The following is a 25,035-nucleotide window of genomic DNA, read 5'->3' on the forward strand; positions in this document are numbered from 1 at the left end:
CAAGAGCTCTAGTAGGAGACAACACTACTTGGCTAATAGGGTCTATTACCTGAGAATCCCCCAGAATCACTAATAGCACACCAATGGTTTCCCCTGTCACCAGCTAGTAGAATGGCAATAACAACTTGTGCATCTGCTATATGGGTTAATATTTCTGAGTATTGAATTGCAATATACTGAATGCCTCTAATAAGACTATTCACAAAGTCAAATTCACTGAGAAGAATATAAGTCAACATGAATACAACTGTAGTTACAATAGAATTAAGACAGCAGTGAAGCTAAGCTTTATGCCAAGGATGACTGGTCTGCTAAGTTTGAGAAAGCTTACTAACTTTTTATTAATAATAGTTCTGCTATTTTTGCTTCACAAGCGAAAAAAATATTCCCCTGTGTTGGTAAATAACTGAAAGGACCGATCAGACAGCACATAATGAGTGTCAACTTCTCATCTCTAATGATCAGAAAGGAGGGCATCTTGTATTGATCGGGAAGAAAGAGCTGCAGGGTAAGTCTGCCCGGCCTCATGCACCTTCAGTCTTCCCTCTCATGTAGAGAAACACTAAAGAATAGCAGTACAATTATTAGCAGTGAATACATCCCAAGCTAAAGCTTGTACGCCCATGAGTTAAACTTGAGGCGAACTTGAAGTACATCACTAATATAAGATGACAGAGGATCAATAGGTGCACAGCTTAATGCTTACTATTTTTCTCCATGGAGATGTCTACAACAATAAAATTCCCTTAAAGGAAAAAGACTCAGTGACAAATTAGAGCAAATTATATCACTGACCCTCAAACAATGGAAAAGCCAATACAGAGCCGGACTTCAGGCTAAGCACATGGATACTGAAATGAGATTACTAGGCATCATTTAATACATGCAATAGTTGTGTAAACTTTTTTAAACATTCCTCTATCTTTGTATTATTTGAATAGATGGTGCAAGATTCTTCGTCACACTTTGGGGTTATTTCACTAAGCCTACATGCACACGACCGTGTGCTCCCCTTGGATCGGCACCCGGCCATAGCACACTGCTACGTGGAGAAGTAAGGTGGAGTGAGCAATCTGCCCAAGTATAAGACATGTCCTATATATTGCATTATGGTCAATCAAATGGGTGACCGTATTTTTCATTGAAAACAATGAGGCTGTGTTTAGCTATTATTAGTTTTACTTACCTCTTAATAATAATTCCTTTATTTAAATAGCGCACAGAGATTATGCAGTGCTGCACAGAGCTTGCCAAATCTTGTCCCTGTCCACATGGGGCTTACAATCTAATCAACCTACCAGTATTTTTTGTAATGTGGGAGAAAACCGGAGGATCCAGAGGAAACCCACACAGACACGGAGAGAGAACATACAAATTCTTTGCAGATGGTGACCTGGATGGGACTTGAAGCCAGGATCCCAGCGCTTATTGCAAGCAGTAACACAATCCCAGTGTAGATAATGAATATATCTATAGGTGTCCCCAACATATATCATATATTTCTATAAATGTTTCTCCACTCTATTTTGCACCTCCTAATGTTATATTAATCTGTAATTATTAAATACAGATAGCTTGACAACATAGATTCTGGGGGAAAACATCTATTACCTAGTAGCATGGATAGTGTATGATTTAGTCCTTCCTGATTTTACTAATGTGTGAGCACAGTATGGAGTTGGCACATATGGTTATTAGCCAGAGATGAGAGCTCTGTACTGCTATCTCGATGTGAGGGAACAGGAGCACAAGGTGGGTGCTGACACATTCCCTGCGCCTCACTTGTTAGGTGTTCTCTCTGCTCTGTCCAGATAAATAGGGATGCCAGATAATCGATAACAAACCCACAGCTGTCACTTACCCTAAGCTTGATCCTGACACACAAAAAACTGGAACTGTCACTTCAAAGTGGATTTCCCTTTGTATTAATGACACTTCTCAACCATGTGTATTAACCCCTTTATTGCTAAAAGGCAGCACAATGCGAAATACACAGTTATTGGGGAACATGATACTGGGATATACATATAATAAGCTTGAAAAAAACAAATACATTTTAATCACAAAGTATCTAAATATAATTCTTAATTCTTGCCCTGGCACCAGGGCAACACCTTTAGTATGGGTTGTGCATAGCCAAGAGAATCTCTGATCAATATCAAGGAAAAGAAGGCACCCCCAAAAATTAAGCGCAAACAGTGGTCTTAATCTATAACAAGCTAAATTTTGGTTCCAAAACACTGAATCTATCTCATTACTGAGAAAGACACATTTTGTTAATCTGAAACATCACCCTATGATAGTTAGATAGATAGATAGATAGATAGATAGATAGATAGATAGATAGATAGATAGATAGATAGATAGATAGATAGATAATTAGATGATTGATAGATGATTGAATTTCACAGGTTTTACATTTTTTATTTGCATGCTATTGATCCCGGTTAAAAGATATAATTGCAGGAATGTTTGGATCCGCACTCATGTACAGCACAAATGGACCACATATAGACATACACAGAAATAGAGATGAGTGAAACTTGAAACATTTGTTATCTCTCTCCCATACACATCCATCTCTGTGCTGGTATGAATGTAAACAATTCTTTGGCTACATGCACACGGTTATTATTGTGGCCCATGGCCTTGATCTAGCCGCATTAGATCATGGTCAAAATAGAGGTGTATGGCACCTGATCATGCTACGTTGATCACACTGAGTCTCACCACACAGTGACCTGGCCAGGCAGCCGCACTGAGGAGGGTGCTGTGCTTTCTGTCTAGAGGGGAGGAGTATTCCTGGCAGCGCACTCCCCCAGGATCCAGCCCAGGCCAGTACATGGTTGAGTGCAAATTTAACCCTAGGTTGCCTGATTGATCCTACCATATACTGCCATACTACTGTATGGGGATGGGGATCTACCATTTAAAAGAGTTAAAACGAGAAAGCCTGGGGTCTTCGTATGACCTGAGGCTGTCATAGCAACTGATTGCCGACCCCTGAATCCAATATCAAGACGCCCACACACTGCACCTGGTATATACATGGTTAACACCCATGATTGGTGCCAGCACCAACCGCAGGTGCTACCGGTGGGTGTTTGCTGCAATATGCAGCAAACACCCACCATGTATGGAAAGGGCTCAGACCGTGACAAACATACATGTAACTCCTTTATTTATATAGCGCACACAGATTAGGCAGCGCTTCACAGAGCTTGCAAATCGGTCCCTGTCCCAAATGGGGCTCACAATCTAATCAACCTACCAGTATGTTTTTGGAGTGTGGGAGGAAACCAGAAGACCCAGAGGAAACCCACGCAAACACGGAGAGAATAAAGTGCATTGTTCACATTGGAATAGTTGATTAGAGTAGCTAGCATTTTTTTCATTCCCCGCTATAGGACTGACTCCTTGGACTGTGGAAACTTTTAATCCAGGTTTGCAGCTTCTGTACGGCCTCTGTGCTTTTCAGTTCTCTGCATTGAACACTCCACAGCCCCCTCCCACTTCTGGGTGAATACTGTAGCATACAGTCAGGATCCTGCTACAGCTCTTACTCATAGCAGAGGAGAAGAAAATGAAGCTTTTTCAGGAGCTGCAGAGATGGGTTATAACTTCACTTTTCATATTCCTGCTTCTGATAACAAGATACAAAATGGTATGATTACACAGCTCTACAGGACTACTACCAAACAATGTCTGCAGCTGTGTATGGTCTATATGTCTAACAGATTATCTTTCGAGTAATTGTCTTTAATTAAATTATTTAATAAATTAACCTTTATCATATAACTGTTCCCTCCACCCCCTTCTTTTAGCTTCTTCTGTCTATTACAATGCACAGTCTTTGTAGTGAAAAGTTTAGCATTTACCCAGGACATGAAACAAGAAGAGCCACAGGGAAGTCAATCCTATAGTTAATCTCATAAATTTCTAAAGTGTCAGTTTTGTCGCAGGAGGCACCAGTTCTGATACTGGACTCTCTATGGAACATGTAGAATTTCTCTGTCTGGCTGTAAAAGATACAGAGATCACAGTTGTATTGTTTCTTCTTTCAATCAGCTGTGATCAGATCAGGTACAAAGAAACCAATTAGAATACAATAGCTCTATACCCCCTGTAGTTTGGCTTATATGTGTCTAGTGTTCGAACAACATATTGTGATGCGATGTGGTACAAACTGTACTTTTATAAATTACTCCTATAGACTTTCTTTTCTCCATGCCACACATGTATACATCCACATGATGTAAAAGAAAAATCTACACATCATCCTAGGCCACCATATGCAGCTCGTAGGATCATTGTAGATACTTCTGATGGTGGACATGGGTTAATGAGTCTTGTGTTCACTTAGTGGCTATACACAGAAATCTGTGATGCATGTACGTTTTGACAGTCTTCTATCATAGTCGACATTAACTTTGTCAACAATTTTGGACCCCAATGTTGTAGCCCTCCTTTCCTACACACATCAGAAAGCCTTGGTCACCCATGAGTGTTACTGGTTTACAAGTCCTCATTTCATGGTCGACTTCTGATACTTACTAACCAGTGCATCCTGGGAGCACTCCACTAGAACCCCCCCATGTCCTGACCCAGTTGTCCAGCCACCCCAATTGCACCTTTCTCCAACTAAATTGGATCCTTATGTTTGGCTTTTTTTAGCTTCCAACACATCAGTTTTCTTGTGGTTTTAATGCTATGGTAATGGATGCATATGTGTACATACATGTATACTTTATATGCAGATTTCTGAAATGAACCTATGTATAATAAGACCTGCTTTGGCACATGAAACCTTAGTCGTGGCCTGATCCTGTGAGTGTAGGAGGATGTCATTTCTGTGAGAGGACACAATGACAAGCCGGGAGTGCCAGGGCTGTGATCTGCAGAGAGCAGAGATAACCACCCCACTCCAATAGGCCTGTTGTTCTACTGTTACCTGATCAGCGTGCGAACTTGCCTTAAGTATAGTGCTGCCACTGGGGCCCCCAAATTGCCACAACCTATAGCTGCACGTTCTCTTAGCACGGGGTCTTCCTAGGTAATTATAAAGAAAATAATCCAGAGCAGAGAGCGGAATACAAAGGTGCGAGCACTCAATCCATATTAGTAATACCTATCAGCAGTGACAGGGGACATTGCAAAAAAAGCACAAACCTAGAAAAAGGGGTAAACTTTCCTTTAAGAATTCATGACAATGAAATATACCTTGTTATGTTTGTATGTATTATAGCATTGTAAGGGTTAAAGTATAAGTGTTGTACTCTGCATTGCATCAAGGATAACATATCATGTTAGATGTATCTTTCTGTTTATTAGTTTTATTAGCTATCGTTAGATTATAGCGGCAATATCTCCACCACTTTTCATAGGAAAAATGTTGACATTTTTATTAAAAAAATAGGAGAATGAAAAAGTCAAATGTCTTACTTTTCTTTAATGACATTTTTTATACATATATATATTTATATATTATATAGTGAAACAAAGTATATACCCTGCACAGAGTGGATTGCCAGCAAAGTCCTGGAAATCCGGAAGAGTCTTCAGTATAAAGGGGACGGTCCAGAAGCTGAGAAGATGGATGGCAGTTTTGTGGCCATGAAGTGACCATCATCTAGAAACAGAGCAGAATGCAGATTCTAGTCAGGGTGGCCTTCACTGCTAGAAACGGGATCTGAAAAATATGTCATAAAATTATTTTACAACTTTAAATATAAATGTTAATAATAATAATAATAATAATAATAATAATACTTTTAAAATAATAATAATAAATGACAAGCTTTGGACTAAGTTTTTACACCAACACCAATAGTCATCTTCAGAATATAATAACGAACTGATGATTTGTCTGATCCGCTTGTAGTATAAGGGGGATCCAATATTTCACTACATTACATGATATTTCTCTTGACATGACAGCATGGAGATGGTGTAATTTCTGAATATCCCTTTTACATTTCTACTGCTATCAAATATCAGCGGCACAAAAGCCATCGGGCTCCATATTATCAGGATCACAGTACAAAGCATTCATTAGCTCCAATCCATAGTAAAGTGTAGCTACGTCATAATCAGGATTTCCCCAGCAAGCTATAGTTAAGAAGTAAGCAAACAGCCCTGAGGATGGCAGCTACTGTTAGGAAGAAGTCATGCATATAATTGACTATATTTAACATAACCATTTTAATGATCACTTATTAAAAGTACATTGCTTTCAATTGGTTAGGGCTACAATTTGTCCAAATCAACTTTATATGTTAAAGAGGGCCAGGAGGCCGGCTGTAAAGGTGGTGTGATTGCCTTGGGTTACAGAAAGGATTATGTGTCATTGTGTTATTAGCTCTGGAGGTAGCTGGATCTTTACCATAACATGACAGGGTTAATCATTCATTAGACTGGTAAAACAGCACTGGAACGGACCCGGTGCTCCATAGGGAGGATGTACAACATACGGCTGCTGCCGAAATGACAATTTCAATTCTACATTGTACAAAGAGGTTTTGGTTTATGGTAAAAAAAAAAAAGTGATGTAGAGTAGTCAATTGTAAAAATGATGACAATTGTAAGATACACAGAAAAAGTCCATGAAGCCAATAAAAGCTGCTCTTATTTTTAACTATGTAACCACAGACTAAGGCTGCATTCACACTGCTGTAGGGGGTACGTATATATGGCCGATGTACATAAGTCGGATATACATCCCCCATAGACAGCAATGGGTGCACCGCACCCTATGGGAGCGGTACTGTTCTGCACAAGTGTGGCACCATACCATTCCATACCCCGTGAAAAGATAGGACATATCCTATCTTTTCCCAAAATACGGCGCCATGTGCAATGTTTCTCTATGGAGAGGGGTGGGGTTGAGCAGCGCTCACCCCCTTCTTCTCTACCCGGCTCTACGGTACGGCAGGCAACGTCAAAATGAATGTAGCCTAACACAGTACAAAGAATCTTTTTTCTTAAGAAATATGTACACTTTGGCCATGTTCACATGTTGCTTTGAATTGTGTTTAGAAACCCACGTTGCGCCGGGGAGGAGCTATTAGCCCTAAACACTTGAGATCAGGACCAGGCAACAGGAGTTACTCCCAAAATTGTGCTTCTAAATTAATTTGAATTTGAAGGTTGAATACAACCCTTTGGTTCCAGGCATTTAGGTGTAATTGTTTATAAAAGAGGAACCATATCACATTATTTCACATTAACCAAGTGATGAGGTTCCCATATGAGCTGGCTGCATTCAGATTCTACTGTAATACATATATTACTATATGTAATACATATATTATATATTTATATATACACTGGAGATCAAAGTAGAGAACAATTGGAGAACACTTGATTTTTTTTTAAAAATAATGTAATCTCCGTTGATCTACATTTGAAGGGGTTCCCCATGCCACTAGAATGGTGTTTTACAAAATTACCAAAGTAAATCAACAGAAAACGTGATGATCATAATTAGAGAACAGCAAAGACTTATGCGCGTGTGTGGTCACAGGACATGACTAGTCTCTCACACTGGTCTGGTGTGATTATAGTCCCTTCTTTTTCCAGACACTTCCAGCCCTGTGATGGTTGTTGTCAGCCATAACTTTGTCACCAAGGATTTTCCTAAGGTGTTCTATTGTTTCAAGCAACTGCTTTGCATGTAAAAAGGGGCATTGTCCTTCATGAAAATTGGCTGGCTGATTGAGTGATAAACGCAGAATAAGGAACCCTGTGTTTTGAAGAAGGTTCTGATACACATTTGCATTAATTCTGCCATGTAGCTATATAAGAGATCCAATTCCTGCTGCAGAAAACATTCCAAAAAACCTAACACTTTCTCCACCACCTTCCACTGATTGCTTTACTGTACACACTTTGGATTCAATCGTTTCTCAGTTTGTTGATGAACATAATGATTCCCATCAGACCCACATAAATTAAATTTGCTTTCACTGCTCAAATGAGCTGTGGACCACTTCTACTCTGTCCACAGGGTAGAAGTGAGTCTAGTCTTTTGATTCGTTCTGTTAATAAGAGATTTGGTCACTGCAGGTTGGGCTTTGAGTCCAAATGCTCTTAAACATTGAGACACTGTATGACAAGACAGATCCTTACCTTGTTCAGTGCTACAGCGTTCATTACCCATGGAGATTCTCAACATTTTCCTGCCCTCTCCTGCAATTGTCCTTTGAGGCTGATCAGCCTTCTTGTGGGACTTCTTAAATTATTTTGTGATGTAAAGCTTAAAAATTCTATAAATCACAGACTTGGAACAACCAAGTTCTCATACTATGGCCAATGGGGGTCACCCCTTTGGCCTTCATCTGGACAACATGTTCCTGAAGAGTTTCACTCAATTTGGAACAGCTCACCATTTTTGCAAAGTCAGTGAAAACTGGAGAGTTAGGCTGTCAGTTAGATATGATTTGTCAGATAATTTAAGAAAAGTTAACACTGTCTGCTAGATTAACCCCAATAACTCACAGGTATCTAAAATTGTTCTCAAATTTTGATACAAAATTATAAAAAAAGGCAAAAAAGAAAAAATGGACTACACAGTGACCTTCACATTTATGAAGGTCCATTCACTGTCCATTATTATATTATAGAAAGATTTTTATTATTCCCAAATTCACAAAGATTTAAATGTCCAGTGCCAGCAGGATATGTTTATGTGCACAAGAAGTATCCATGCCAGATGGCATTAGCATCATCAGCAAACAAATTTAGGGATGTGCTGCAGAAGCCTGAGTGGTTGGGAAGTGCCCGTGATGGGAACAATGGGGGCTGCTGTTGAATATTTCCCATCACTAGTCGCCAGCACCGAAATGCTCCTGCCTAATGCCGCTGCTACATAATGAATGTCTGCTCCCCTTTCACCCCCTCCCTCCTGTCACTGAGAAAAGTTTCTGCACTGGGCAAATGTGACATTTATTGATGGGTAACCCCCTGCACTCCGGACCACAACAACTGCCAGCTTTGTGTTCTGATAACGCTACATTATATAGATTAGAAAAATAGACAGATAGATTATACTAGATAGATAGATGCCATAATAGCACAATGTCACTGCCTGCCACACACTGAGACACATGTGATAAACCCCCCACACCCCTGCACCCCACTACCCCTATCCCCCTGCACCCCATATTCCCCTTCCCTCACCCCATACCCTCCTTCCCTCACCCTATCTTCCACAATCTCATATAATATTAATGCTAATATAATATTAATCAATTTAATTCAAAGAAGCAAATAAAGTTTCTTTAAATTAAATTGATATAGATTATACTACATGAATTATAGATGGTGACATGATTGATAGGATTATTCTAGATTATACTATATCAATAATAGGAGGACATGATACTATATAGAAAACAGCTAGAGAGAGATATATAAATGTATATAGATGATAGGTGGCAAGATGATAGATAGATAGATAGATAGATAGATAGATAGATAGATAGATAGATAGATAGATAGATAGATAATAGATAGATAGATAGATAGATAGATAGATAGATCTTGCAAATGATTAAATCAATTTATTGGAGCACAATTCCATGCATCATTTATGGGCCCTCACATAGGCCTCTTTAAAGTTCACTTGGGAAAGGCTCCTGTAGGGTCCAATAATTGGTGTTTGGATTTTACTCCAATTAATTCCATCATTTCTAAGTTACTAGTGGAAGACATTGGGGCCGATGTATGAGCACGTTTTCTTGTACACAAAAAATCTAATGCACAAAGCATGCTAAACCGACCCTAGAATGGAATCATTTCGTTAGATAGATAGATAAATAGATAGATAAGTTTAGAGATTCATGAAACTGGTCGATCAATTTTAAATAGATGTATAAGTAGATCAATAAACACATAATGAATCTGAACCTCTAAATATCTACAAAATAAAAGCACTCCACACAAAAATATCAAGTAAAAAGTGTATGGAGTGCCGCCATTTTTTCATTCTTTAATTGCATGGCTGCCTGCCGGATTCTATGGGCTTGCACCCCAAAACAGCTTGTATCTGGTGGTGCTGCTTTGGACTTCTTTTCTGTATCTATGAATCTGTCACTGTAAATCTGTCTATTCCTCTTTATTTATCTAGTAATCTATGAATCTTTCTATCTAGCTAGATCTATCAATTTCATCCATCTTTCTCACTAAACCTGCATTTAGTCACGGAGCTTCACAGAACCTTTTTTATTTTTGCTATTAATTAATTTATTTATTTCTATTTTTTCTCATCTATTTATCTATCATCTATCTATGTATCTATCATGGAAAGATATTAGGATACATAGAAAGAGATAGAAAGATAAAACAAATGATTCATTGATATTATTAATATTAAATATTTTATATATTCACAGAATCAAAAGTGTTTGAATATGAATATAAATCGAAGTCTTTCAAGATCTCTAAATAATAAATCGGTAACCTAAAAAAAAAACTTCTTATGCTGGGAGATGTAAATGGGTTAGATGTGTAACCCCCCAAGTCTATGTAAAGTGAGTGGATAAATGAGGGAGTAGGAACTGTTTGTGGCATTATTTGTGCACTTGTGCCCCCTCCTCCTCCTCCTACTTCTCCCAGGATCCGATGCACAAGGATGAAGAATGCCATACATCATCACAGTCCCCTGCTGTCCCTGCTTAAAGTGCATCAAAGCTGACATTGTTCCACGCTTGGGGTGAGCCAGCAGAGGAGCACCATTGTTCAGGCCTCCTCTATTGGGAAAGTTTTCTTTGAGTGTAAGCTGTCACCTCTGTGACTTGTTCCCAAACAGGTAGCACAGTGTAATAAATTGTAACTACTCACACTGGGGCACAGAAAAAGAGGTCTTCTTGACACTACATATGCATATATAGAGATATGATTTTATATGCTGTTTGTTCGAAAAAATTGTTAAAAGTCAGCTCAGGAAACAGTTAAATGACAATCACAGCTCAGCTATATCTGTACACAGTTAGTGTATTGCAGTGCAGCTATATCAGCAAGGGGGAGAGGGGGTTGTGGACTTTTCCAAGGCCTGATCTGTAACTCTTGAGGCTTGTGGAGTGTATTTACTCTGGGAATATCCAGGCTGTTGCTAGGCACTGCACACAACAGCATTCCCCATAAATCCTGCCTTGTATGGGCTGGTAGGAGGGAGAGTAGGGGCCAGACATCCGAGGGACCCTCCATATCCAAACAGTTCATTTCCACAAGTCATCTCCAGAAATCTCTACAATTACTTTGCTATTGTTCTTGGTCCTCCCTGCCGGGTCTCCCCAGCCAAGGCTTGGAGTTATTAAATAATAAAGCTATTGTGAATTACATTGTTGTTCAGAAAAATAGGCCAATTATCCGCTCTTACATTGCCATAAAGATCATATTAACTCGAATTAGTAGCCCTCATGTGTCACTAGTGCTTTATTTGTCCCTCAGAGAACAAACAGCACAGCAATGTGCGGGAGTGGTGTCCATGAAGAAAATGATGTGCCCAACACCGATAAGGCAGATGGCATCATGTCCTTCCTTTTTACTTTAGATTCCCGTTATCATTTATTAATGTACTTAACATCTCATCTCATTGCTGGGAGAATGAGCCTAAGGTTTCAAGGTGTCTGTCATCCCTTATATTCAGGGTTAATACTGTTATTGAACTGTTCTACGTGTATATGAAAATAGTCAATGTGTCTATATGTACATGGTTACTCTATTTACAGTAATAAGATGTGTCTGCATGTATATGGTCACTGGATACCTTATGAACATGGTTGTAGTACATGTGTTAGCAGGCATGTAAATGATGAAAATGCTGAACACAGGTCTGTACGTACACAGATGCTGAACACCGGTCTGTATGTACATGGATGCTGAACACAGGTCTGTACGTACACGGATGCTAAACACAGGTCTGTACATACACGGATGCTGAACACAGGTCTGTACGTAAACGGATGCTGAACATAGGTCTGTACATACACGGATGCTGAACACAGGTCTGTATGTACATGGATGCTTAACATAGGTCTGTATGTACACGGTTGCAAAGCACATGTCTGTATGCACACAGTTGGTGAACATAGGTCTGTATGTACACAGTTGTTTAGCACAGGTCTGTATGTACATGGTTGCCGAGCACAGGTCTGAATGTACACGGTTGTTGAACACATATCTGTATGTACATGGATGCTGAGCACAGGTCTATATGTACACGACTGTTTAGCACAGGTCTGTAAGTACACGGTTGCGGAGCACAGGTCTGTATGTACACGGTTGCGGAGCACAGGTCTATATGTACACGGTTGTGGAGCACAGGTCTGTATGTACACGGTTGCGGAACACAGGTCTGTATGTACACGGTTGCAGAGCACAGGTCTATATGTACATGGCTGTTTAGCACAGGTCTGTAAGTACACGGTTGCGGAGCACAGGTCTGTATGTACACGGTTGCGGAGCACAGGTCTGTATGTACACGGTTGCAGAGCACAGGTCTATATGTACACGGCTGTTTAGCACAGGTCTGTAAGTACACGGTTGCGGAGCACAGGTCTGTATGTACACGGTTGCGGAGCACAGGTCTATATGTACACGGTTGTGGAGCACAGGTCTGTATGTACACGGTTGCGGAACACAGGTCTGTATGTACACGGTTGCAGAGCACAGGTCTATATGTACATGGCTGTTTAGCACAGGTCTGTAAGTACACGGTTGCGGAGCACAGGTCTGTATGTACACGGTTGCGGAGCACAGGTCTGTATGTACACGGTTGCGGAGCACAGGTCTGTATGTTCACGGTTGCGGAGCACAGGTCTGTATGTACACGGTTGCGGAGCACAGGTCTGTATGTACACGGTTGCGGAACACAGGTCTGTATGTACACGGTTGCAGAGCACAGGTCTATATGTACATGGCTGTTTAGCACAGGTCTGTAAGTACACGGTTGCGGAGCACAGGTCTGTATGTACACGGTTGCGGAGCACAGGTCTGTATGTACACGGTTGCAGAGCACAGGTCTATATGTACACGGCTGTTTAGCACAGGTCTGTAAGTACACGGTTGCGGAGCACAGGTCTGTATGTACACGGTTGCGGAGCACAGGTCTATATGTACACGGTTGTGGAGCACAGGTCTGTATGTACACGGTTGCGGAACACAGGTCTGTATGTACACGGTTGCAGAGCACAGGTCTATATGTACATGGCTGTTTAGCACAGGTCTGTAAGTACACGGTTGCGGAGCACAGGTCTGTATGTACACGGTTGCGGAGCACAGGTCTGTATGTACACGGTTGCGGAGCACAGGTCTGTATGTACACGGTTGCGGAGCACAGGTCTGTATGTACACGGTTGCAGAGCACAGGTCTATACACGGTTGTTTAGAAGAGGTCTGTATGTACTTGGTTGTTGAGCACAAGTCTATATGTACATGGTTGTTGAGCACAGGTCTATATGTACAAGATTGTTTAGCACAGGTCTATATGTACATGGCTGTTTAGCAGAGGTCTGTATGTACTTGGTTGTTTAGCAGAGGTCTGTATGTACTTGGTTGTTTAGCAGAGGTCTGTATGTACTTGGTTGTTTAGCAGAGGTCTGTATGTACATGGTTGTTTAGCAGAGGTCTGTATGTACATGGTTGTTAAGCACAGGTCTATATGTACACAATTGTTGAGCACAGTTCTATATGTACACGACTGTTTAGCACAGGTTTGTATGTACTTGGTTGTTTAGCAGAGGTCTATATGTACACGGCTGTTTAGCACAGGTCTGTATGTACTTGGTTGTTTAGCACAGGTCTGTATGTACTTGGTTGTTTAGCAGAGGTCTGTATGTACTTGTTTGTTTAGCAGAGGTCTATATTTACACGATTGTTTAGCATAGGTATGTTCAAGGATTCTGAACACGGGTCTGTATGTACATGGATGTTGAGCCCAGATCTGTACATACACAGATGCCGAACACAGGTTTACATACACTGATACAGGACACAGGTCTGCATGTACATGGATGCTGAGCAAATATCTGTATGTACACAGATGTTGAGCACAGATCTGTATGTACATGAATGCTTATAACAGGTCTACATACTCTGATGCAGGACACAGGTCTCTATGTACATGGATGTTGAGCCATAGATCATGTACATAAATCTCTATGTACTGGGATGCTGAATACTGTACTGCATATAATCAGATCTGTATGTACGCAGATGCTGAGTACAGGTCTGTATGCATACAGATGCTGGACACATGTCTGTATGTGCACAAATACAGAACACAGGTTTGTATGCACATGGATGCTGAGCACAGATCTGTATGCGTATGGATGCTGAACACAGGTATGTATGCACATGAATGCTGAGCACAGATCCATGTAAAAAAAAGATCTGTGTTCAACATCCATGTTATACAAAAATTATAAAAACACAGTGCAGCACACTTCCATACCACAGGAGCTAACACCACAGTCCGAGACCGATCCAACAAGTCCCACTTTAAACTCTAAAGAAAGGAGTATAAAAAAACTCTGACCGGAGCTCATGCACATGGATGCTGAGCACATATCTGTATGCGTATGGATGCTGAACACAGGTATGTATGCACATGGATGCTGAGCGCAGATCTGTATATACATGGATGCTGAGCACAGATCTGTATGCACATGGATGCTGAACACAGGTCTGTATATACATGGATGCTGAGCACAGATCTGTATGCACATGGATGCTGAACACAGGTCTGTATATACATGGATGCTGAGCACAGATCTGTATGTACATGGATGCTGAGCACAGATCTGTATGTACATGGATGTTGAGCACAGATCTGTATGTGCATGGATGTTGAGCACAGATCTGTATGCACATGGATGTTGAGCACAGATCTGTATATACATGGATGCTGAGCACAGATCTGTATATACATGGATGTTGAGCACAGATCTGTATGTACATGGATGCTGAGCACAGATCTGTATATACATGGATGCTGAGCAAAGATCTGTATGCACATGGATGTTGAGCACAGATCTCTATGTACATGGATGTTGAGCACAGATCTGTATGCACATGGATGTTGAGCACAGATCTGTATATACATGGATGCTGAGCACAGATCTGTATGTACATGGATGTTGAGCACAGATCTGTATGTACATGGATGTTGAGCACAGATCTGTATGTGCATGGATGTTGAGCACAGATCTGTATGCACATGGATGTTGAGCACAGATCTGTATATAAGTGGATGCTGAGCACAGATCTGTATATACATGGATGCTGAGCACAGATCTGTATATACATGGATGCTGAGCACAGATCTGTATGCACATGGATGCTGAGCACAGATCTGTATGCACATGGATGCTGAGCACAGATCTGTATGCACATGGATGCTGAGCACAGATCTGTATGCACATGGATGCTGAACACAGGTTTGTATGTACATGGATGTTGAGCACAGATCTCTATGTACATGGATGTTGAGCACAGATCTGTATGCACATGGATGTTGAGCACAGATCTGTATATACATGGATGTTGAGCACAGCTCTGTATATACATGGATGCTGAGCACAGATCTGTATGTACATGGATGTTGAGCACAGATCTGTATGCACATGGATGTTGAGCACAGATCTGTATGCACATGAATGTTGAGCACAGCTCTGTATGTACATGGATGTTGAGCACAGATCTATATATACATGGATGTTGAGCACAGATCTGTATATACATGGATGTTGAGCACAGCTCTGTATATACATGGATGCTGAGCACAGATCTGTATGTACATGGATGTTGAGCACAGATCTGTATGCACATGGATGTTGAGCACAGATCTGTATATACATGGATGTTGAGCACAGATCTGTATATACATGGATGCTGAGCACAGATCTGTATGCATGTGGATGCTGAGCACAGATCTGTATATACATGGATGTTGAGCACAGATCTGTATATACATGGATGCTGAGCACAGATCTGTATGCATGTGGATGCTGAGCACAGATCTGTATATACATGGATGTTGAGCACAGATCTGTATATACATGGATGTTGAGCACAGATCTGTATGTACATGGATGTTGAGCACAGATCTGTATATATATGGATGTTGAGCACAGATCTGTATATACATGGATGTTGAGCACAGATCTGTATGTACATGGATGTTGAGCACAGATCTGTATGCACATGAATGTTGAGCACAGCTCTGTATGTACATGGATGTTGAGCACAGATCTATATATACATGGATGTTGAGCACAGATCTGTATATACATGGATGTTGAGCACAGCTCTGTATATACATGGATGCTGAGCACAGATCTGTATGTACATGGATGTTGAGCACAGATCTGTATGCACATGGATGTTGAGCACAGATCTGTATATACATGGATGTTGAGCACAGATCTGTATATACATGGATGCTGAGCACAGATCTGTATGCATGTGGATGCTGAGCACAGATCTGTATATACATGGATGTTGAGCACAGATCTGTATATACATGGATGCTGAGCACAGATCTGTATGCATGTGGATGCTGAGCACAGATCTGTATATACATGGATGTTGAGCACAGATCTGTATATAAATGGGTGCTGAGCACAGATCTGTATATATATGGATGCTGAGCACAGATCTGTATATACATGGATGCTGAGCACAGATCTGTATATATATGGATGTTGAGCACAGATCTGTATGTACATGGATGTTGAGCACAGGTCTGTATATACATGGATGTTGAGCACAGGTCTGTATATACATGGATGTTGAACACAGCTCTGTATACATATGGATGCTAAGCACAGGTCTGTATGTACATGGATGTTGAGCACAGATCTGTCATTACATGGATGCTGAGCACAGAGCTGTGTGTACATGGATGCTGAGCACAGATCTGTATATACATGGATGCTGGGCACAGGTCTGTATGTACATGGATGCTGAGCACAGATCTGTATGCATGTGGATGCTGAGCACAGATCTGTATATACATGGATGCTGGGCACAGGTCTGTATGTACATGGATGCTGGGCACAGGTCTGTATGCACATGGATGTTGAGCACAGATCTGTATGCACATGGATGCTGGGCACAGATCTGTATGTACACAGATGCTGAACACATGTGTAGGGGGGGGGCAATGTCTTTTATACAGCCCCTGGCAGTCTTAATACCCTCATTTACATGGATCTATGTACACATTGATATGCATGTACATGAATATCTAACACCTAGAAAAAATTTAGGATTTGTTTAGGGTTAGTGGATACACAGTGGATCAGATTTACCACACAGCAGCACTTGGCAAATTGAAGGTACTCTAACAGCTATTCATGTAGACACCTGAGAATTTTATATCCTTAATTTGATTGAATGCCAAAATTTGACAGATGCTAAGGAAATGATAAATGTAACGCCACACTTTATAAGTGACTTGCATTAGATTATCAAGAGATTCCAATCTTTTGTACCAGAAGAATTGAACTCTATGCCAATCTATGCCAGAATTTTTTATGTCTTGCACACTAGACAATGTCCTCTGGGTGGACAATGCACAGAAAATGTTCTTGGACATTCTAGAAGAATTGTGTGGCAAAAACAAACAAACAAAATGTCATCTGCAAAGAATGCTAGTGAAATAAAATACATGGAATTGGGTATGTGAGAATAAGAAATAACCTGTCACTAAACTGAAGATTATTCCAAAGTTCACATTGTAAAATGTCAGGAAAAGGATTCCTGATATCCAAGTTATCTTATTCAGGTGCTATAGGATCCAGGGTCCAAAGGTAAGAAACCCCTCATGCACTGCATGGCTGACAGAAGAGTGGAAAGTGACAAGTGATTCTCGGATGCAAAAAACAACATGATGAACATCCATTTTTCCGGCTGAGGTGCCTCAGCCTGGCATCCTTTTTCATGGATCCTCAAAAGTTTAGGAGTGATCTGTGCAAAACGGTTCTGCCATGGACTACATTAATCCATTAAAAAGTATTGTTAAGAAAACAGACTCAGCATGTAATGGGCATGAGCCCTTAGACTTCACATCATGCTGTGTGGATTATATCACGTCTGGTAAGCTGTCCACACCTGGCACATGACAAAAGCATATTTCAAACACATATTCCCGAGAAGGCGTATTATCCACATATTCTTTTCAATATAGAATAGACTAATCGACAATGTTATTCCTTGCTTACTGTGGAAGACTAGTGGTAACATACATCATGTGTTATACACTGTATTATTCTATATACATGGTATAAACAGTATTATCCTATAGCCACGGTATACACTGTATTATTCTATATACACAGTATACCGTGTATACAATATACTGTATTTTTCTACAACCATGGTATATACTATATTATTCTATAGCCACAGTATACATTGTATTATTCTATATACATAATATACACTGTATTATCCTATAGCCATAGTATACATTGTATTATACTATATAAACGGTATATACTGTATTATTCTATATACATAGTACACACTGTATTATTCTATATATATGGTATACACTGTATTATCATATAGCCACAGTGTACACTATATTATTCTATATACATAATATACACTATATTATTCTATAGCCATGGTATACATTGTATTATACTATATAAACAGCACTGTATTATTCTATATACATAGTACACACTGTATTATTCTATATACATGGTATACACAGTATTATCCCATAGCCACAGAATACAAAGTATGGCATACAATGTGTTATTCTATATAAAAAGTATATAGATATATTATCCTATAGCCACAGTATACACTGTGTTATTATATAACCATGGTATTCACTGTATTATTTTATATACATTGTATTATTTATTTGCCACATTAAATACTGTTTTATCCTATATACACAGTATACAATGTATTCTTCTATATACATGGTATACACTGTATTATCCTATAGCCATGGTATTCACTGTATTATTCAGTATACACGGTATACACTATATCATTCTATATACACAGCATACAATGTATTATTCTATATACACAGTATACACAGTATTATTCTATATACACAGTATACACTATATTATTCTATATACACAGTATACACTGTATTATTCTATATACACAGTATACACTGTATTATTCTATATACACTGTATACACTGTATTATTCTATATACATGGTATACACTGTATTATTCAGTATACACGGTATACACTATATTATTCAGTATACACGGTATACACTATATTATTCTATATACACAGTATACACTGTATTATTCTATTTACACAGTATACACTGTATTATTCTATATACACAGTTTACAATGTATTATTCTATATACATGGTATACACTATATTATCCCATAGCCATGGTATGCACTGTATTATTCTATATGCACAGTATACACTGTATTATTCTATATACACAGTATACGCTGTATTATTCTATATACACAGTATACACTATATAATTCTATATACACAGTACACACTGTATTATTCTAAATACACAGTATACGCTGTATTATTCTATATACACAGTATACACTATATAATTCTATATACACAGTATATACTGTATTATTCTATATACACGGTATATGCTGTATTATTCTATATACACAGTATACACTATATAATTCTATATACACAGTATACACTGTATTATTCTATATACATGGTATACACTATATTATCACATAGCCATGGTATACACTGTATTATTCTATATACACGGTATACGCTGTATTATTCTATATACACAGTATACACTGTATTATTCTATATACACAGTATACACTGTATTATTATATATACACGGTATACGCTGTATTATTCTATATACATGATATACGCTGTAATATTCTATATACACGGTATACGCTGTATTATTATATATACACGGTATACGCTGTATTATTCTATATACACGGTATACGCTGTATTATTCTATATACATGGTATACACTGTATTATTATATATACACGGTATACGCTGTATTATTCTATATGCACGGTATACGCTGCATTATTCTGTTACAGGCATACATTGGAAAATTCGGGTATAACTCTCAGAAGGATATAACATAATATGATCGGAGCATTTTTAAAAGAAATACCTACCTAATAAAGATTTTTTGGCCTTGATTTGAAGCTTTTTTCTGGTGTACCTGAGAAATTTTGTTTAACAAACTATTGCAAAGTAAAATACTGAAATGTGGAATATGTAATTTTATATACCAGTTTCAAAAAGATGAATTACAGAATTGTGGCACATAAGTTACAAATTGATTCCAGTGGGTTTCCTTACTTTTTGACGCGGCTGTATGTCGCAGTAGCAGTTGAGATTCTGCCAGCGCCCATCTCAATTACCTATAAAGAGCGCTTCTCTGCGCAAATCTTTACAAATCCTCTTCTCCACTGCCTGGCGCTCTGATACACTGCGATTTGGAAGCGATTCGGGCATGTCTAGTCACAGTGCTACCAGTCACACTCCAATCTCTGATTAAGTTGTGCAGTTTTCACTCCTATTTCCTGGAAATGTAATGATCCCATTTACAGTGATGCAGAAAATAACGCCACCAAAACAATAATGGCTGCCTGTCATTTTTTTTTCTGCTTGGCAGTTTGCAGTGAAATAGCAGAATCCACTTGCAGGTGATGCCATTTGTACTTAGATAAAACTTTTCCGCTTACATGGGTTTTTATAAGCAAACAAGCAGGCAATTTTCGCACTGCAATGCTCCAGCAGGTCCACCCAAAGAGGTCTAATCTGCTGCCTACAGGAGGAGACAGGCCTGCAATGAGGTGACAGTGACAATAAGAAGTCTCTATTACCATCACCAGGGCACTGGAGCCAGGGATTGGGTTAATCCTGTCTATATAGAGTGCACTCACACTATATACAGCCAGCACATGCTTATATACAGTGATTACTGCTAATGGTGATAAATCTACCATTAACCAGATGAGCAATTCACCTATTAATCTTCACATATAATTGGCCGGCTGGGAGATATCATCTGTGCATGGGTCAAATGTACAAAGTGATAATACAAGCAGACATGTCTTAATAAGACCTACAGATGATTTGATATCTTCTCTAGGCAGAATGACAGAAATTCAGTGTTTGTCATGCAAGTGACAAATGTTCATTAAAGGAGCCTTGCTGGTGCTACTGTATGGCCACTTTGTGCACTGAGCACTGTCTAAGAGCGTGAGTTGATGCCATGCTGGCTGGCAGTGTGTGGTCTATTGTGGAGAATGTGCTTTTTTGGCTGAATACACAGACACCCCCCCCCTCCCCATCCCCCAGCAGCACTGCACCTGCACTGGATAACCCAGCTCCTTGCATTCTCCACAACAGAAGACATCTCTAACAGGACTCAATTCATCCTGCATCCATTAACTACTGCACATCCCAGGTCCCACAGTCACCCTGCCCTCTACCCAAAATGTATATAACATCATTTACCCCAACTATTAGTGTCGGGGTGCAGTGTAAAAAGTCCCCCAAATAATCAAAACGGAAAGTGTGTAGTGTAGTGGCGAAACAACAGCAGAGCGCCCCCTACAGTTATCTCCTATGTAACTAGTAGCGCAAATAGCGCGGGACATCGTGCTCTCTCTACGCAGCAAATGCACACCGTGTATTAATAACAGATAGAAAGATAGAGAAAAAGAAAGAAAGGGAAAAAAAAGAAAGAAAGAAATTATAGATAATTGATAGAGATATATTATTAAAAGATGTGTGATAGATTGACAGATAAATGTTGGAAAGATGTAAGATACGAGAGAAAGTAAAAGAAAGAGCTATTTGTAGATAGATTTATTGACAAAGTTTCTAAATAAATAGACAATATATATACAGAGAAAATATATAATAAACACATATGGGAAATAAATAGATACTAGACAGATAGATAGATAGATAGATAGATAGATAGATAGATAGATAGATAGATAGATAGATAGATAGATAGATAGACATGTATATATATTTTATTCTCTTATTACAGTGAGGTTGTAATCTTTCATCCTTCATCTATCTATCTGTCTTTATAATTATTGATAAATTGTAGCAGACATTAACGCTCCTTAATATTCTCCCGGTCCAGTGCTGGATAGGTGATTATATGACAGGTTATTATTTGGGTATCATCTCCTTCTGTAGTGACTAGTGCATCTAAAACACATTATAGACCTATAGGATATACACACCAGCCAGTGCACAAGAGAAGGGTCAAAACAGGGAACTGTATATATCTGCTATTGCTATTGACGTACAAGTATAGATTCCAACTTCTACCGAATTATAAGGGGCTCTGGTGACAATCCTATAATTGCACAGTCCTGCCGGGACATCTTCATGTGGAGGTTGGCTATTCCAGATAACCCTTTTCCTCCGGTAAAGCAGCAGTGCCCAGAATTTGTTTGACTACAGGACAGAAAAATGATCTGAGGACAGTTTCTATGATATATCGATTACTTATTATCCCTGGTTAAAAAAAGCAGAGAGCCATTATCAATACTGGAGTAACGAACTGTGGGCAGTGTATCAGCGTTAAGTAGAACTCTACCTGATGAGGGCTGGAGGACCCCTACTGTACAGTGTGGCTTCTTGTATAGCAGCTTATACTGTGAATCTTCCCATTAGGGGGATTTATACACATATGGTAGATATTCAAATCCCAAATATTACAGATACATTAAAATTCCAGCCCGAACCACCCAAAAATATATATGTACATGAGTGTTTTTATTCTTCAGAACTTTTCTGAATTGAATGGAATGTGATACCATAAGACAGTGTCTTATATAAATAACACTCATAAAAAATAGTGTGAAAGTCGAATCGAAATATGACATTTCTGGTATGTTATACTTTTTACACTAATTCCCCCCAAAAGCTGGAGAAGTGACGTCATGGGGCTGATTAGCATAAAGCGAGGGGATCAGCAGTCAGTCTGCTGCAGGGTGATAAGAGTCTCCCGAGAAATTCGCTCCTTCCTATAATACATTCATTACTTTCCTGTCTTTTACAATTCTGCAATTTGTATAAGATTTAGAAAAAAAAAATTGCAGAAAGAACGCAGAACGGGGTCCCAGACTACAGAGCTGGGAATATTACACTAAATGAGAGGAAATTTATGCCCTTAAAGTGCCAAATACCTGTGTAATTCCTCCAGATCACAGCGATTTACACTAGCTAAAAAATCATCAGATCATGAACAGTCGGACAGAAAAGTCATAAAACCAATAAACAAATTTTATAATGACAGGTGAAAATTCAGAATAAAAATTAATGCTTTAAAAAATATCCAATTCCGTTTCTCCACGCCTATAGCAGGTGATGCTTCCCTATATAAATAGTACTGGGCTGTTCTGTAGGATTTGGGTTGGGTTCAAGTAAAAAAACACATAATGACGCAACAGGCTTGGCTCACACTAACGTTTGTGGCTAAACTGTGTCAGTTTGAAGAACATATTATTAAGATAATGCATTGCAGAATTTTTTTCACACTTATGTTTCTTTGACCATTTTTTGTCCTTACAACAAATATTCTTTGATGGATTTTTCTGAGACAAAAAATTATGTCTTATGTGTAAAAGATAAAGCGTAAAAGACACAGATGGCCATTATCCATATACCCGAAATGAGTGAAAAACTTGTTCAAAGCCCGTTCTACAATGAAAAAATTTCAAAACGAAAAACCATACAATAAAACTCAACTATAAGAATTAGTCCAATTTATTAATTGTTTTCACTAAAAACGATGTGATAGTAGTGGTGTACAGGAAGTGCAGCAAAACGAATGTCCTGGACACAAAACGCATCACTTTCCCTATCAGAACTGCACAGGCTGCAAAAATTATATGAAAATATTATGAAAAATATGTGTTTATATAGAGACAAATTCAAATGGAGAAAAAAAAGAAAGAAAACAATGGGAAAGAAAACAATGGGAAAGATAACCTTTTTTCAGGTACAATTTAAGGGGGAGGGGGGTCACACCAGGGTAGTCGTCCTATGGAGGGTAAAATACATTTATTCTTAATGATACATTTGGGTCCTGAAAATGAAACGGGATCCAAAACACCTGTCTACAAACGTATTAAAAACAAACTAATAAACATAACAACATAAAAAATTAGAAAATGTATGGATGTCTCTATCAGTTTTTTGAGAGTTTGTTTTTGTTTTATTTATTAATGATTATTTTGCAGAAAGCATCACACCACTGAATTGTTTGGTAGTTCAATCTTTTTCATGTTATATTCACTTCTGGAATTAGTACATTTAATAAAACCTGACAAATTAGTGCAACGCTCTTCAGGATTTTTTAGGTAATAAGATGATCTATGTTGATCATATCCATCATGTGATGGAAGTATGTATGCAATTACTAGTATAGGTGTGACCCTAGCCTATACTTAGGGTCTTTTGCCAGTTTTTGGAAATAAAATATTGATTATGATGGATCCTTTTGACTAACTGCATGTGAATTTCTGAAAATAAAATATTTTAGTTTCTGCATATAACTTGCGTTGAAGTAACAGAACTTATATGGCAAAAAAGCTCCAGTTCTGAAATACCTCAAACATATTTGGCCTAAAAGTAATACAAAAAACTAATAAAAAAAAACCTTCCTTTCTAAAAGCGTAGGCTGTAAAAAAAGGCCTTGGGACAGGTCACACTTTCAGGTTTTCTTTTTGTGTTTTGTGCAACTGATCTAAACTGATAAATAAACGGATGTCAGCTTACATCATTTTCCCCAATCACTATAGATATTGATACAAACCGCTTGCACCCTATAAAATAAATGTAAAAAAAACATACCGCCTTTGCACAAACTGAATTGTTTCAGAATATGTATCAGCTTTCCCATAAGTTGGGAATAAATACACATCCAAAACTAATGGGATCAGTCAGAATGTCATTATACAACAACCTACCACACCCCAGTAGTTGTCTGCACCCCTTAAACAGTTCGCGTGAAAGAAGTAGGACTCGT

At 38.9% G+C, this 25,035-nt stretch overlaps 1 protein-coding gene across 20 annotated transcripts in view; it reads right to left on the reverse strand.

Annotated features, from left to right (window-relative positions):
- Window positions 1-1,947: 1,947 nt before the first annotated feature.
- The window catches only part of SOX2 (SRY-box transcription factor 2), a 508,319-nt gene continuing 485,231 nt past the window's right edge, over window positions 1,948-25,035 (reverse strand). For all 20 annotated transcript variants that reach the window (XR_011854269.1, XR_011854274.1, XR_011854275.1 and 17 more), the window contains 2 exons: window positions 5,510-5,689; window positions 1,948-3,643 (listed from right to left, as the gene is read on the reverse strand). The gene's annotated coding sequence lies outside the window, so the exon portion shown is untranslated. The remainder of the gene's footprint in view (window positions 3,644-5,509; window positions 5,690-25,035) is intronic.

The sequence above is a fragment of the Engystomops pustulosus genome, chromosome 3 (assembly GCF_040894005.1).
Source record: "Engystomops pustulosus chromosome 3, aEngPut4.maternal, whole genome shotgun sequence".
Lineage (NCBI taxonomy): Eukaryota > Metazoa > Chordata > Amphibia > Anura > Leptodactylidae > Engystomops > Engystomops pustulosus.